This window comes from Lepeophtheirus salmonis, chromosome Z, assembly GCF_016086655.4.
Source record: "Lepeophtheirus salmonis chromosome Z, UVic_Lsal_1.4, whole genome shotgun sequence".
In the NCBI taxonomy this organism is placed as follows: Eukaryota; Metazoa; Arthropoda; class Copepoda; order Siphonostomatoida; family Caligidae; genus Lepeophtheirus; species Lepeophtheirus salmonis.
Window position 1 is genome coordinate 10991157 of NC_092584.1, and position 18342 is coordinate 11009498.

Consider the following 18342-nt stretch of genomic DNA (forward strand, 5'->3'; position numbering starts at 1 on the left):
ATTGTGGTACGTCAACAATGGAAAAAAAATGATCAAAAAATAAGAAAATCGAGAAAGTCCAATATTTTTTTTAAATCCGAATAGGTCATCCACATATTTGAGTCAATTATAGGTTTCGAAGGGGTGTCCGCAGGGGGAGGGTAAGAGGGGCTATAGGCCTCCCCTCCCCCAAATTAAGGAATTTTTTTTTCCACAGAAATATAATGTTTGTGAATAGCTATAAGTTGGTAAAATGTTTTTTGAAAATTTAATATCTGAATTTTTTATTTAAACAAATTTGAAATTGAAATTTAATTCTAAAAAAAAATTTCTAAAATTTTTATTTTTGTCAATAGCTATAAGTTGTTGAAATGTATTTCCGAAAAATTTAATATTTAAACTTTTTTTAAAACAAATTATATATTTGAAATTTAAATTTCGATTTTTTTTTTCCAAAAATTATAAATTTTCAGAAAAGCAAAATAATTTTTAAATAAATCTAAAAAATTAATTGTTCGTCAAAAGCTGTAGATTTTTGAAATATTTTTATTACAAATTATTCATTCGAAGTTTAATTTTCGAAAATTTTTTCCCAAAAAATGTAATTTTTTAAGAATACCTAAGCATTCTTAAAATTTTTTTCTAAAAATGTAATTTAAGTATGAAATATTTTTACAAAAAAAGCAGCTGTGTTTCTTTCCTTAATTTTAAAGTAGGGTTTTACCTTATTTGGCTTAAACTGGTCAACCAGGCATGAATGTTGTTTACATATATTCATTTGTACTCAAGGGTTCAGAGAGTGTCCCGTGCTGTGGGGAAATACTACAACCTCTTTGAAGGATAATAGCCCATAGAGTATAAGCTTTGTTGACTTAGTTGTAGTTGACAGCCACCTCTCGAACACTCCCCGAAATGTTATTATTCTACAAAAATTAATTAGTACGAGAAACCTCCTCATTAGCTTGGAACACAAAATCTCGATATTCGTATCCGTTATCTGTGCTACAAACTTCGTCTTGCGAAGGAATGTGTTGCATACAGTGTGTTAATAGTATAGCAATTCCTACAATTCCTTCCATATCTCATTCATGGTGTATTCCTGCCCGTGGTGGAGTTGGTAGTACGGATAAGGGATTTGTGTACCCAGATTATAAGGGAGGTTTCTCTTTATAACTTATTTTTTTATTTCACAATGGTGAATGTCAAAAGGGGGCTGTTTACTGATTTATTTATTTGTAAATTGAAATCTGTCATTACAGCTTGCAGAAAAATGATTTTACCAAAAGCTAAGTTGTCGTTCCATGTCTTATTATTTTATATGTATAGACCAAAAATAATTTCATTTCATCCAATAGATTACTTGTAAAAAAATATGGACGAAAATATATTTGTAGAGCTTATTTAACAAAATAGATTAGGGATGTAAAGTCACGTATTTAATAAAATGATTATTTTTATATTTTTTTTTTTTCTTTTTATTTAAAAAAATATATCGTATAATAAAACACCTTCATTTTATATGATATCATGATTTTTATTAGTATGACACTGATTTCTTAGCATTTTTGATAGAATTATGTAAAAAAAAACTGTAGGTTTAAATAAATAAACAATTATTTTTTTGCCTAAGTTCCTTGTTTAAGAGTGTTTTTTTCTACAAAAAGGTGAAACTGAATATCGGTTAGGTTATTTGATAAACTGCTAAACAGTTGGCTCATGTCCTATTCATACTTAATTTTAAATAGCTCAAATAGATCTCCCAAATGATGACACATTAATTGGAATCAGACATCTGGTTCGCCCTTGATATCAAGATGCAGTTGAATCTGTATTATTATCGGATTCAAAATTCAATGGCATGTTGTGACCATATATTAGGATCTGTCCAGGTGAAATTTTATTGGGGAAGAAAAAATATCAGATAATACAAAAAGCCCAAATTTTGGCCCTTAGACTCTACTCTGTATCCGATTATGTATACGATCCAAAAGGTATTTTTTCCTAATAATCGTATAACGTATTTTTCTAGCAATAGCCAATTATTGTGGGCAGTAAATTTTTTGTGTTACACTCACTTTACACGACGTTACTATTATGTTACCTTACCAGCTTTTATTTAAAAGGACATGGCAAAATATGTTGCTAGCTAAGCCATTCTTCCTGATGACAATAAGTCTTCAGTTTTTCTAGAAATGGCCGATTTTCGTGGGTAGTAAATTATCTGCGTTTCACGTGCTTAACACGACATTTACTTTATGATAATTTACAACATATTCTTTGAAAGAAGCAGGAAAATATGTTGCTAGCTAAGCCATTCTTCCTGATGACACTAAGTCTTCAGTTTTTCTAGAAATGGCCGATTTTCGTGGGTAGTAAATTATCTGCGTTTCACGTGCTTAACACGACATTTACTTTATGATAATTTACAACATATTCTTTGAAAGAAGCAGGAAAATATGTTGCTAGCAAAAGCATTCATCACAATGGCAATGGGATTCTGTTGCTCCCAATGGCACTGGTTAGGTCTGACGGGGATTAAATAATTACTATTTTGGTGGATAGGTAAATTTTTTACGGTTTTTTATCAGACGCATTGTAGTATAACATTATATTGTGTATATGACTATTGATTAAAAAAAGAGACTACAGTCATGATAATTGTGTAAATGCTATTTTTAGCATTTACACAATAAAATATTCATAAGGGAATGACGTTTATTTTTATCATAGATATAAACATGTACAAACATTTTTCTATTCTTTTATGAATCATTAAACATGGTTATATATTTTATGTATATAGAGATAGTCACTATGCTTAATTAAAAGCACATTCAAAGTATTTTTTATATAAATACGTCATAATTTTATAAAACAACATTTTTTTAAACTTAATGTCCTATAAAAATTACAGAGGACCTTCAAAACTAACTCAAAAAGAGGGGGGAGGGGGATATGCCATCATATGATATGAATAGTTTGTTCGAATAATTGCAAAGTATTGTAATGAGCATTAAATTATTTTTTATTTACAACCACATAGTGATATAATTTTTCAGATCGGTCATGATCGTCTTGAGACCAACTTAATATCAGGGGCATTCCTAACTTTCATCATTTCAGGGGACTTAGCTCTAAAAATTAATATATAAATTTGTACATTGTATATGTTGTGTAGAAGTTACGATTTTATATAAGCTGTACAAGTTGGAACAAAAACATGGGATGAATAATTTTAGATGAAGGATCTATAGTACTTGGAATTAGAATCATGTAATAATTGAATATGTCATAGATGATTCATATATTGAAAGTGTACTTTTTGAATACATATTTTCATACACGTTACTAAAATATAAATATATTGTGGCATATTATAGAACTCAAATGTCCACAGTTGTATTACTCATAAATACATAATCACCATGTCAACGGATCAAAATAAAATGATAGTATCAATGTATAGTTGGTAATTAGGCTGGGCAATTTTTGTAATTAAATCCTGCATTTTAATACAAAGAAATAGAAACTTGTACAATTTGCTTATGTCGAAACTTGTAAAATATCACAATCCAGGCTTTTGTCACAGATAGCATGTTTTTAAAATATGTCAACGAATTATTGATTAATCATTCGTTATTTGGAAAGAATTGGCTAACTACCAACTGATTTTGTACTTTTTTCTGTTTTTTTTTTGTATAAAAGATTACGTGATATAATATAGGTAATGACACGCTCATGTCTATAGTTGACATTCTCCGAAATCTTCATCTTCTCTAGAGCTCAGTTAAAGTGATCTAAAAAAAATCATCTGGTGGATATTTTTTCAGTACAGGTCGCCCATCAGCACAAAAAAGTAAGCCCAAATGATTTTTCTCAAATCATGTTTGTATTACATATATACAATTCCTCAAAAACTATTCATATTGACCCTTTGGATGTGCTTCACTTAAAGTAACCAAAATTAATCGTAACTAGTGTTGTGTCGGTAGTTATTTATTCGGTTCAGTCCGGTACAGTCTTTGAATTGGTCCTTAACTGTCGGTTTTAGGATTTTTTCATAAAAATATGGATGGTTTATCAAGGTTAATAATAAATATGTATTGATTAGTAAATATGTATTAAGATTGTTTCACAAATATTGCAAAAAAATATTACATTTTTCATGATAACACAATATAATACGAACATATTATATTGTTACTTAGTTATATGATTTATTTCATTATATAACGAAATAATTAAAAATAATTAACGTCATGAGGGATCGATTTTACCTTCTAATAAGATCGATAAGTAGGATTGGACGGGACTGGACCACAGTCTTTGGTTCTAAACAAAAACAGACTCGACGCTCATCTAGCAATAGAAGAATAAATCATTGATTGATTATATTTGAATCTGGTACCATAAATCCAATAAAGGTCGTAGACAATAAATAATATTAGCTTGTTTCTTTCATTATTACACAAATTTGAATAATAATTCCATCATTGACTCAAATATGTCTATGAAATATTGGGTTGTCTTTATAAACAGTATAGGGTCAGTCCCAATTTAGGACTGAAGACTTTAGTCCTGTCCAGCTCGCTCTCGTCTAGTTTAGCCCTGCATGTCAGACCTAAACTTACAAAATTTAGACCTTTATGAAGTCACTCAACTGCATTTCTTCTTTTTTAGTCCATTCTAGTACTGAAAGTCTTAAGGATCGGTCCCGAGGACTCATGAGACGGGGTTTAACATTGGACTGGATTGAATATATAAGGACTAAGACGATACTATTTACATTAAGGCAGTATTTTTTTCAATTTCGATTACGACAAGTTCAGAAAAGTTGTGATATCGTAAGAAAATTACCAATGGGAAATTTTATTTCCATATCACAACTTTTCTGACTTGCTATAACCGAAATCTGGAAAATGTTGAAAAACAAACCGCTCAAATATATAATATGTATAAAGTAAAAAAATCCTGTGGGATAATCTCATTTTCATAATTTTAGCTCATGATTGTTTGTATGTTGACGCACCACATTTAATGTCTTTTAGTATCAAACACTTTTTAAAAAATTAATAAGTTTTCGTTATAATAGATATTATAAGAGTTTAATTATCTCACAATTTATTTAGTTTATCGGCAAAAAAAAAAAAAAACCATAAGAATATTTAAGTACATACTCAGTATTCCAAATGGTCAAATCTATGTTCGGCAAATTTTCCTTCTGTATAAATCTATTTGACCAATAGGCGGGTAGCTCCAAAATATTATCTGAGTTCAACATCGTTGACGGAGGTAGATATATAAAAATTTGAATAGTTTGTTACTCCAAATGATACCATCACAATTATAACCCCGCTACGACTAACCTAATTATAAAAAAATTGATTATTCTTCAAACTTATGATCCATTAAAGTATGAAATAAATTGGGAAAAAAAACCAAATTTGTTTCATAATGAAATATATGTAATTGTTATTAAAAATATACATCAGGGAGGCATAGAGGCCTTTTACAAGGTCACTTAGACGGTAAAACAAGGAAGAAACTTTTTTTTAATGACAATCAATTTATCATAGTCATTTAAGAAAAGTTTTTTTTTTAATATTTATTTTATAATGAAGAATTATTTTAACTATAATTATATAGAAATAAATAAAATGTGTCTTTATTCTTTGCTTGACAATTAAAAAACTGATGTGCTTAAAGATGGATGAAATGAAATAGTGTGATAATGACTATTCAAAAAGAACCCTTCTCCTAAAAAAAGGGTTTCACGAATATTAGTTCGTTCCACTTGAGTTGCTGGAGCATTTTTATTTTTTTTTTGATTTTTTTGATTAGTATTTTCATACCAGATCATGGAATTCAAAATGGAGTAACAGATCACTCTGAAATTTAGCCAGTAGACGTATAAAATAACCAAGTATTCTCGAATTATTTTTCTTTTTACCTCTAAGGTCATTAAGAGCATATTTGTGACCAAAATTAAACTTCATTTCCCTTCTCTTTCTCTATTTCTTCTCCTCTTTCTAAATCCATGTTGTTTCTTCTATCTTCATTTTTTGTTTTTATTTCCCTTTATTCAGCACAGCAACGGGCACCCTCTGCTTGTAAATATATAAAATATAGCAATTTATATTAGTAATTATTTTAGGGTGTTCATAATTTTTGGGGCAAAGGCCCCAAAATTATAAAAGTCAGCTAGACTTCTTTATGATCACTGTTCATTTTTGAGTGTCTAAACAGGGAAAATGGATTGATGATCGAAAAAAAATTGTTTGAACGGCTTACATTTCTTTGTCCCTTTCACCTTATTCTCCAAACTCATGTTTTAACTCCGGACCATATATACAACCAAGTGAATTATTATACTATAAGAACCTTGTCTAATAATAAAGTGAACACTCTTATATAAAGGGCTCGACGTTTGTTAAAATTAGGCATTAGCCAACAGGGCAAGCCATTTTATTTTACCTTCCCGGAATACCAAAAAAAAATGATAATCATAATATATCTTTTCTTATTAAAATCACATCTAATATTTGTTTATAATGTCTACTCGACTTATGGGACGTTAACACCAGGTAAAACTTATTATTTGAACCTAATTTGGCTATGTATTGACAGTATTTAAGGCATTACCTTTCCAAATGGGCTAGTTACAGTCTACCCTGCACTAGACCCCCTGGTGTATAACTAGCTATGGGCTATCGTGGCTATCATGCCCTGACAGGACAAAAAAAAAACAGGCTTTGTCCACACAACGTCGAACAGATCCAGATCTTGACTCAGGAGCTACATCAAAAAAATCGCATAGATACAAATATCAAATTATCTCAGAAAGTATAATCCAAGGAGTTGGAGATGGAACTAATAATTTTTGTCACACAGTGTAATCCTCTCCAGCCTCACCATGTTCTTGCCCCAAGTAATTGATCTTACCCTGTTATATTGAACTGGTAAACCCCATATCTTTTCATGAGAACGCAAGGACTCCACAATATTTTTCACCTCCTTCACATCAAGGATCTTATCCTTGCTACTTCCAGAATTATTTTCTCATCCATTTCTAACTTTTAAATTGTTGACTGTTCGCTTAGCCACTCCCAAGAACCTGGACACCTATAATGGCAATATTAATACGTTTAAAAGTACGCGGACCTTAACTCAAGTATCATGTTCTGATGTCATTTCCTCTAAGATTTGTTCAATTTTGAGGGTATTACTATACTAGTTTTTTTGCAAGTTGTATAGTTTTTCTTTAAAATCGGTTAATAATTATTTCCCTTTTACAACCTCTCTTACATATAATAAATTAGTGTTCACATTTTTTTCGCCTACCAGTAAATTTTTTCCTGGGTCTCCTTCTAAAATTTTAAATATATGCTCAAGAAATTAAAATGGACCATTTTCATTGACAAAACAGGAATTTTAACCTCATAGTTTCCATAAAATAAAGACATTTTTTTATAAATCCACCATTGTAAATAGATTAGTATCAACGTAGTTTTATCATGGATCCTTCACTTGTGCTTCCCTAAGGGTCGGGATATAATTTTTTGAAATATTTTTAGTTGATTATACGTATGAACTAACTTATGAACCAAACCAGGAATAACTTTATTATGAGAAATATTCCTTCATCACAATCCAATGCGAATCCTTCTTACAAGGGCGAAACACCAACCAAGTGATCAATCTTTTTCCAGAGTAAAGTTATCTATGTGATCACTTTTTTGTCCCCTAAGGTAGCTGAGAATATCAAAAATTACTTCATAGCTAACTAAGCAACCTCCATGAATTTATATTGTGAATTATGTAACATGCAGAAAAAATTCCATGTGTCACGAGGAAAAAATGATCAAGGTATATATTGTGTAAAAAAGTTTTTTTTTTTAACTTAATTTAATTTGAACAACAATTAATCATGTGGTTGTCAAATAAAATCATGAGGGAAAAGAAATTAACTAATAAGCGTTGGAATGTGATTTTTTATACTAAAAGGGATTAACAGAAAAATGATCAAGTTTATTTTCTGTTGCTTTTAAAATGGTTTCCATAGAATGAAATTTTTTATAAAAAAGTAAATTAGAAGATACCTTTCCACTAACATACTTGTCAATATAAATTTATTAAGTTAAAAAGTATTGTATACAAATGTAGCCAGTTTGATGGCCTCACTTTGTTATACATGTAATGTACATATATCACTTAGAAATTGCAAATACTCGTTATTTCATCAAGTAAAATTTATTTAAAAAAGTATAATTGTTTATAAAAAAAAAGACATATTTAGAAACCCGTTTTTTGAACTATTAGATGATCTACTATTTTTTAACTTTGAAAACTAACCCTGTTATTTCTTCATTGCAGTTCTTAACATTTTTACCTCAATTAATCAAATATAAAATTTATATAAAATATATGATACCTCAATTCCCCTTCAAGGTATTCCTAAACTTCCCCTTATTAAGAGCCGCTGATTTAAAGGACATTTTTGTAGAAGTATATTATAAAAAGCTCCAGTAATTATTATATCATAATGGCTTCAAAACTGAACGTACAAGACTCTTAAAAAGAATGAAATTAACACAAAGCAATGCTTAGTCTAATCTAATAAACTGAAAATTTGATAAAAAGTTTTTTTAATTATAGAATGTGATATTTACACTGAACAATAAACTTCATTTTAAACGTTTGAAAATGACAAAAAAATTATCTATATGCTTTTTAATAATCTACTATTAATAAAATCTTATTGAAAAAACTATCATTAAAAAGATGAAATCAGGGTTTTTATGGCTATTTGAACAGGTTTTAAATGAATGGTAATTTATACTATAAAAGCATGATAATTAAATTCATCTACTAAGTAATAAACTGTAATGGAATAAGTTTATCCTTATTACTTATAAAAGCCAGGTTTTGTTACATCTTTTGTATTTTACAGAGTAATACTGAGTATAAATCAAAATTTGGAATATTTGCTTTCTAAAATTTACATAAACTCATCATTTCAGCGAGTTTATTTACAACTATCCTTAATATTATTAAGATTTCTTAATATGACGATGGAAAGATAAAATGAATTTGAGTGGCATAATGTTTATATAATCCAAATTTGTTTAAACAATATATCAAAATGTAAGCATATGAGGTAAACAACAGTATATAATTTTTTTATCAAAATTCATATACAAAAGTCATCATGAAATGTTTATGTATAGCCATGGAGAGCTGTTAGAGTGTTCAAGTTTTGTGAAAGAAGTATAAAATACCATTTGAACTCAGCTTTCACCAGGGGTATTATATATTAAGAAACCCCCATTTATATTTTAGATCGTTTTATGGACATAAAGAAAACTTAACTTCACACCAAAATTTACCTTTTTATAAAACCCTAATACGGATAATACTAATTTGTACTTCATTTTCAGGGGCTTAAATAGATCTTTTAACTGATACCATATTGATTCACACTTGAGATCGGGATGAAGTTAATTTGTAGTATTATTGGATTCAAACTTTAGGCTTACGTTAAAAAAGGGAGTTAAAACGTATTGGGTACTAGTGGCATCAAGGTTGAGCCTTAGGACCCAAGGATTGTGTTATTAGTAGCATTTATCAGATTTTCCTCACTTTACTAAAGTGTCAACCAGATTGCTCCTAGTTTATGTATGCTCATAGCCTGCAATTGAATTTTGAATCATTTGATAATATAAAACCAACTTCATTCTAATCTCGACGGCTAACCAAAATTATGATCTCAATTATTGTGACCTCATTTGAAATATCTACTTTAGCTCTTGTGAACATACCGAAATGAATTTATTTTTCATAACCCAAATTGTACGGTTTTCTTATTTGAAATCTTTTTTTTTTATTGGGAGTTCTTTGGAATATTTTTTATTTCTTCTTTTCTAATAGAATAAAAATTACATTATAGATAATATATCTAATAATATTTGTTATGCATCATAAATAAGAAAGGAGCTAACACCAAAAAATGAAAATTGAGAAATCATCAATCAATACATTTATCAATTAAGTATAAAGATATATTTTTTCGAAAATAGGTCAATCATACTTTCAAGTATTAGGTCAAAAAACTTCAAATCGAATTCAAAGGGATTCCAACATTTTTTTATTCTTTTTACCAAAACTGTCGGTCTAGTAAAGAATCCATTGATTAAACTTTTAAAGTTAATTTTATCATCATAACTGAATCAGTAACAACGAGTGATTTTTTTATTTTTTTTACTCATTCAAATCCATATTTATGCTGAAGTAAAGCTTGCTACCACACAACCTCTTCCATTGCTTCCAATGCCAAAGGTACATAATTAAAATAATAACACGTGTTGGGAGTTCAAAGGTTGTCAATCACCAGACAGCTTCTGTGTGACATAACTGACTACCCCAAGATCACTTACAATCAGTCAGATAGTCTTACAATGGACTTAGAGCTCCTATCAAAGTGTTTGAATTCTTATCATTGGCTTGCCCTGGTCTTCGTTGATAAATCGTTCAGGAACTTAATCATTCGTCGATTTTTTTTTTTTGCATACCACTACCAAGCTTCCTGTTAAAGTCAACTATACCAAATATTTTAATTTCAGAGTTATGTGTCAAGAAGATCTGACACGGGCACTCTATCTTGAACTGAGGTGAAGATTGTAAAACTGTTGAGGGATACAAATGCTCCACTTAACACGCTTATACCATAAGAAGACGAGTTAGAAAAAAACTATAATGATACAAGTAATCAAATTGATGCTTCCTTTTTACTTTCAAAGCTTGTATACTCTCTAAATGGATGCCAACATTAGCAGAAACATGTTAGCATGTTGTATCAGGTACAAACCAGCATTGAGGAATAAATACAAAAGCAAAAAAGTGCAGAAACTCTCCCCGATCCCCCTTACTCAATATAATCATAGACATAAATATTTAAAACTCAATGATAATAAAGATTTGGAAGAAAAAAAAAATTTAAGTAATCTAATGGATCGTTCATTTATTTTTAAGAGCACTTCAAATAAATGAATCAAGACACACTCAAAAGATTATTTTTTTTTTTAATTCTTTTGGATAATTTAAAACAGTCTCAATACTCTTACAACTTACTACTCAGCTGTTTTATATAATTATACTATTATTATTTTCCTCAATATTTTTTTATCATTTTTTCTGATACATAATTGAACTATTATTCTTTATATGATGATCCTAGATTTAACTTTGATATATTTATATTGATTTTTTTTTTTACAAGAAAATAATCATTTGGCAAGAAATTCAAACTAATAAGGACCCAATCCTCATTTCTTACAAAAGAAATTACATAAATATTTGTTCCTGGTTGGCTCATATGATATAATGTCTACATCAAAACTTCCTTAATGGACACTAAGTGAACCCTTTTAGAGTCAAACAATAATTCAATAATTTACTCAAAGCAAGCAGTTTTGAATGACATTTGTAAAATATCCTGCTTAAATTGAATTATGTATGATAGTAATTATATGTATATATGCATTCAAAGTAGAAGTGTACTCATGCATCGGCAATTATATTGGAATCGTCGAGAATTGGTTATCAGAGTCGGCTCAAAAACGCCGATTCCACCAAAATTGAGCTTAATTATTGATAAAAAAATACTAGCAAAGGGTTACCCGGCCTTTCTTGGGGCAATAAGAGAGTGGGAAACCACAATGAAAATGGACAAAGTGATTTTTTTTTTTTTTTTTTTTTTTTTTTTTTTTTTTTTTTTTAGAAAATACTTTTATAATCAACATATACTTTTAATTGTAATAGAATGTTCGTTGTTGTCAAGAAAACCTCTGATAATATTAAACGATGGAGCGGGAAATTGACCAATCACACTATATTAATCTGATTAGGTTAGGTAATCCTCACAGTCTCATTCTAGCAACCCCTTTTCTCCTCCCAAATACCCTTACTATTGGCTCTTGTAACCTTAGTAGTATTATTATGAATTAAAAAATAAATGTCATCAAGCAACACACCCTCATATATGTATAATCAAATTAAAATTGTCAAAAAATTGTAAAATCCAACTTTGCAAAGAAGGCGCAAAAAACATGTTTGCACTAATTTTCAAAAAAAAAAAAAAAAAAAAAAAAAATACATTTATTGGCTATGTAAAGAGAAACACAAACCTACCAATTATATAGATCATATAACTATTTTTGAACTAAAAAATAACAATGTAATTGTATTAGTTCAACATTATAAGCGTTTTGCATGTAACAGGCAGTGTGTATACAGTAGGTAAAGCACAGCCAATGTACGTTCTAGAGAATAAATTACTCCCTGGTTCATCACATCATATTTATTATAAAAGAAAGTACTAAGCTCTTATTATAATTCCTGAGGAGATGACGTCTATGAATTGTATTGGGTAGCTAAGTTGGCAGATCACAAATGATTTGTAAGAGAGTTATTTTTCTATTTTATTAGAGCAAAGCGTATCTTTCGGCTGGAACCTAATTACTCCATGCAATACTGGAAACGACCGCTACTATAGCATAGAACAGATGTGGAGAAACCCCAATAAACAGCAAGTCCTTGATTATTTTCATGATACTTTCTTTGATTCTTGGTATATTTTAAACGAATCCTCAGATTTATTTCGAATTCATTTTAATTCCATTATTATAATAAAGGTTCTAATAAGGCAAGGATTTTCGAAGTTAACTATTAAACTAACTTTTCGAATACAAGTTTAGTCACAAGTCTTTAATTTTTATATCAAGTTGAGTGGAAAGTCTTTGAAATATTCATTCAAGTCCAATTCTGGAGTCCCACTTCTGGAAAAAAAAAATCCCTTCTTATAACTATACAAATTTAGTTCAGAAAAACACTTTATCAAAAGGTTATTTTTAGTTTGACCTCTATATTTAATAACTGCTTATAGCATCATTAATATGATGTCGTTTTCCTTAAAATATACAGTATGTTAGGACAATAAAACGTTTTTTATTATAATGATATAATAAACATAATATATTTAGTTTTTCTGCTTGAAAGAACTGTTTATCTTTTATTAGGAAGTAAATATGTAGCCCGCAATCTAGAATTAATTTTCCCAAAATGAATGTATTTGTATTCTTCAACAAACTATAGTCATTTTCTACCAAAAAATTATTCCTATTAAACCTTTGCAAGCACCACAAACTGCACTTATAGAAGCCAGAATGGATCATCACAATAACTAAATGAGAAATTGATAGGATATATCTGGGACAATATAAGGATCATAACCCCAAGAAAGATTTGAATCTATAGATGAAATTCGGAGGTATCTTAATTCATCAAACTAAATTAAATTCAATGCTGACTCTTATTATTGAGATAAATATGTCTATTGAATATTAAACTGGATTACATTATAATGGTGTGCAAGGTATTTGTGCTGCAAAAAGGAGCTTTTTCTTTCAAACCCAATTTTCTCTCCAACTAGATGTCAAATATAAAAAAAAATCAGATTCAGAAAGCTTGATGGATTCTGATTGATTCAATAAAGATAAAATCACCTCCAGTCTCAGTTACAGTCTCTCAAGAGGCAAAAGTGAGAGCAGGCTTTAGGCCACTGGGTCCCTTGGTAAATCCTGGAATTCCTTCTTGATCTGACTGATAGGTTTTCATCTTAAATGTTGTAGGGAGTTCGGTTGGTTTATCGTTCGTTCGGCCCACACACACAAAAATGAAATCGTCAAAATTGTTTTTACCTCATGTTGTTCTGGTTGTTGATCTTCTGGGCATAGCAAAAAAATATCTTGCCTGAGAAAAAACGGAGCATATCTATAGGAAGTGAGGCTGGAGGTGGTTGATTAGCTGTTTGGAGTTTTTTATGCACTTTTCTGGAACTTTTTACTGAAGATCTGGGGTCCTTCCTCATCTTGTATGAGTGGTAAGTAAGATTTTTGTGAATGCATAGGCTGATTGAGGACTTTAGCCAGCCAACTTCTCGGGCAATTATCATGATAAACTTCCTTGGTTCATCATTTGACGATTTTCTGGATTGAGGACTTTAACCAGCCAACTTTTTATCATGATAAACTTCCTTGGTTCATCATTTGACGATTTTCATTGTCACTCCAGACACAGTCACTTCCCCCTTTGGCCTCATTATGCGTTCATGATACCTCAAAAACACCTTTAGAGGACTAAAATTCCCTCCTAAACTTGTAAACGAACGTTTCATTGTTATTGAAGTGGACGGATGTCTTGCAAGGCTCTGATAATGGCCTTCCAAATGAAGCGAAAGGATAGTGCACTTCGGGCTCATGATGTCGTCGTTAGAGGCTGAATAACAAGTTTTAAAAAATAATATGTTGACAACAAACATAGATGGAGGTTGCGTAAATCATATGAAACATACAGAATTGAAAATATACCCTTGTCTAGAAGAAATTGGTACGATCGATTTATTTTCTTTATTAAAAAATTGATTTTGGAGATTTTTTTTGCAGGGGAGGTTGCGTGATAAAATAAAAATGTACATTGTTTGTAGAAATCCTAATATTATTCTACCTGATCTATGTGATTCTTAGTTAATCATATGTATCCAATTTTTTAAGTGGGTACATATTTATTGGCTGCGTTATTAACAATTTATGCAACTATGTACCGTAGTTAATTTTATATTGAGTTGGCTAAACATTGCAAAAAAAATACTTGCATAACGATTAGAAATGACTTAATATCGAATAATAATAAAATTATATATATTTTAAGATCATTAAATTATAGTATGGGGTCATGAAAATCATACACATGGTATTTCATCAAATGATACTAGAAACCATAATATTTAATTTTTTTTTTCTAAAAGTTAAATTTTTTAAATTAAAATAAAAAAGATGTTTTATTTCAAAAAAATTGCAAAATCTAAGACCCCCCCCCAATATATAATCTTACGGATACCCCTGTACACATGGTATTCCATGGAATTATATTAATCAGATTTGTGAAAGGGTTATATGTAAGAAAAAGGTTGATTGATTAATGTATTCGTCTATTCAAGCTCTATGTTAAAAAGAACAATTGATCAGTTATATATAAAAATTTAAATATTGAAGAAGAGATATTTATATAGTACCATATCATTGTACTAATACTTATAGCTTGAAAGAATCAATAAATCTTCATTTAAAGGAATGACTCTTATATTAAATATGACGTCATGAATTATTAGTAAGCAATACGGGTTTAACATGACTGACATCAACATAATTGGAAATATATAACATGTTCTATGCATTAAAAAAAAGAGAAAATATTCAGTTTGGTCCTACAGGATTTATACAAGAGCAATTCTTTAAGTCTCAGTTTATGCACGGATAGTTCCCTATCTCTCTTATATGAGATGCAAAAATATGAAAGCACTTTAAGAACCCCTGGGGGTTATTGCACCGACTTTGAAACACTCATATATATATTGAATAGGGATCCAAAACTTGCAGTAGCATTACTCAGTTAATAAAAAAAAACCATTTTATGATATGTTTAAATACCTTATTTAAGTTATTATTTATTATTCAATATGTTTTCCTTTTTATATAACAACAGATTGGCAGCTCTTAACGATAAAGGCCGTGTTCATGGCGTACCACGCTGTTGTGATGGCAGCTCGGATATAATCTAAATTTGGATGAGAGATATGGCAGATATTCTTCTCCAGATCACCTCAAACTGCAAAGTCTAGGAAGGTGAGGTCTGGACTAGCAGAGTGTCACATGGAGACAGGCCAGAATTCAGTTTTTGGTTCTTCTTGGCTGTATGAGGCTGTAAGGGACTTCTTAATGTTGTAGGCAGTCTGGATGGAAATTTCAATGGTCCCTGCAGCCTTTTCGGTACTAACAGTGGGCAGAGGAGATTTCACAAATGTTACCTTTGTTTGGTGCTTCGATATTTTTACCCTTCTAGATAGGGGATAAAACTTTGTTTTTATCCCCTGTCCCCAGAAGAAACCCAGAAGAATATACAAGAAGAATTTTATAAGAATATTATAAGAAGAAAAATGCATAAAAACAAACTTTGTATGTATTTTTCTTCGGTCGTTTGGTTGAGTAATGAAATTTCTTAATTAAAAATAACGTTAATTAAATGTTATTCAAGTTTTGGGTCCTCACTATATAACCATCTTAGACCTCATTTTAAATTCAACTCATCTTGATCGAATTGTAATATGAGACGGCTCAGCTCCAAACTTCTTTAAAGATCTGAATTAGTTATAACAGTATATGGTTTTCAGACCCAAATTCAACACTAATGAATAGAATCTACTTTAATCAATGAAAGATTTCAAAGTATACTTTCCTAGTATCTATTAGATGGAAATAGGCCCAGATCCTCGAATATTTAGAGATGGATATATTAAAGTTATTTAGATCTATCCCCATATATTTGTTTACTTTATTTTTTTATGTATTAAAAAGCGCCTGAAGTTGGTTTTATATTTATTAACCAATACATATAGTAAAACCAAGAACTTGTAGACAATTAATTAATAATTAATTACTAGGGCTCTTAAGGTAGAGGCCATCATCAACTTAATATAAATAGATGCAAACTGGAAACCTATTCCAACAAATTTAGAATGTATCTTATATAAAGAAATCTCAGCTTGAGCAAATTACTCCTACAATCGTCATGAATTCGGACTTTTAAATTCCATTAAGATGTTTCAGTTGTAATTATCAAACAGATGTTACTGTTCATAAAAATGAAGCAAAATCAATTATGTTAAATTTGTGTTATCTTTTCACGAATGAATGATAAAATCTTAAATAATAAAAAGATTGAAGGGCTGATAAAAATGGGGGAGAGAAAAGAATTTTGAGTCCCCCCAGACGTTCCATTTTGTCTCAATTAATACCTTTTGAAGCCTACCTCTTGCGAGTACTTTCTTGTCATATGAAGACAATGGCTTATGTAGTATTGTGCAAACCTAGTGTTTCAGAAACAAAAAATAATATCATTGAAGAAAAAACCTCATAGGCTCTAATTAAACAAATCATGAAGATAAGTAAGTGTGAGGGCAGATAGTCCCAAGGGAAATTAGAGCAATTTTATCTCTCTACTTCCTTCATAATTACATATGAGTACATAGATCTTATTTTCCTTTCAACTCCTCGACTGTACCAAATAAGAAAGGATAGGTTTTCTTTCTTTTCTTTTTTCCCCTTTTTTTTTTTTTGGGGGTCTTTAAGTAGGTACAACATACTTGCTGGAGTATACTGACTTATAATTAAAAGAAAGATAAAAAATCCACAGGGTCTGTCTCTTATTTTTTGGCATGTACTCACTATGAGTAGTTTTGTGTTAGTCTTTATGTTTTCGGTCCGGTGTAGTTCAGACATAGGACGGATCCTTAAGACCGTTGATTCTCCGGTCTGTCAGTACTAGAACTGATTAAAAAAAGTCGAGTAACAATATCTAGGACCGAACTTTATAACTTTAATGACTGATATGCAGAACTGATCTGAAACAGACCGAGATTGAGCAGGACAGAATTGCAATCTTCAGTCCTAAATATGGACCGGCACAGCACTAAATATGAGTAAAAAAATTATTCAGATGGATTGCTACATAGTCAATATGACCTACCCGGATGTAAAAATACAAGAAACTGAAAAGGAAGAATGTTTGGGAGTAAAGAAGCTTATACGTAAACTAGTTTCAAGCAGCTGTGACAGGAAACAAATTAACAAGAATCTATATTCAAGTATATAGCATGATGATATAGGCTGGAATTAACACGATGCCAATCTTTAATTCTTCTGCGAACAAAAAAAAGCTTACACTAAAAACACATTGGCAGGCCCTTATTTTAACTGCTTGTCTTTCGTGAGACACACACTAGTTTAGACTTAGTTTAAATTAGAAATGTTTTTGTATCGACCGTTTTCACGTTTTGGATTTGTTTTGGCTTGTGTACGAATACTTTTCTAGCCTGATGTATGTGCAGGGTTGGCCAGCTATCCATGCCTCCACTTTGCTGCAAACTTTTTTTGGACAAACGCATTGACATAAGCAGCTAATTGTGTTTCTGTTTTTTTTTGGTTTTTTTTGTAAGATAGTTAGTTCAAACTTGGACCAGTAGTTCGAAAAAATGGAATTCATTGGCGAATTTGTTTTCCCAAGTATTTGGAAAAGGCATGGAGTCTTCCTTGGGCAACAACATAGCAATTGTTCAAACTTTGAGACTCAGTAAGACGTTTGTTCAGAATGTAAGAAGGGAATTTGAAGCCTCTAAAGGAAGTGGCTCCCTGCCACACTACGAAAAAAAGTCTGAAATGTCTCAAAGACTATTTTGAAGACTTTCTCTTCCCT

The 18342-nt window shown here is 30.2% G+C and overlaps 1 protein-coding gene across 1 annotated transcript in view; it reads left to right on the forward strand.

Annotated features, from left to right (window-relative positions):
• The window catches only part of LOC121130460 (uncharacterized), a 274370-nt gene that overhangs the window by 189991 nt on the left and 66037 nt on the right, over window positions 1-18342 (forward strand). The gene's annotated exons all lie outside the window — the stretch shown is intronic.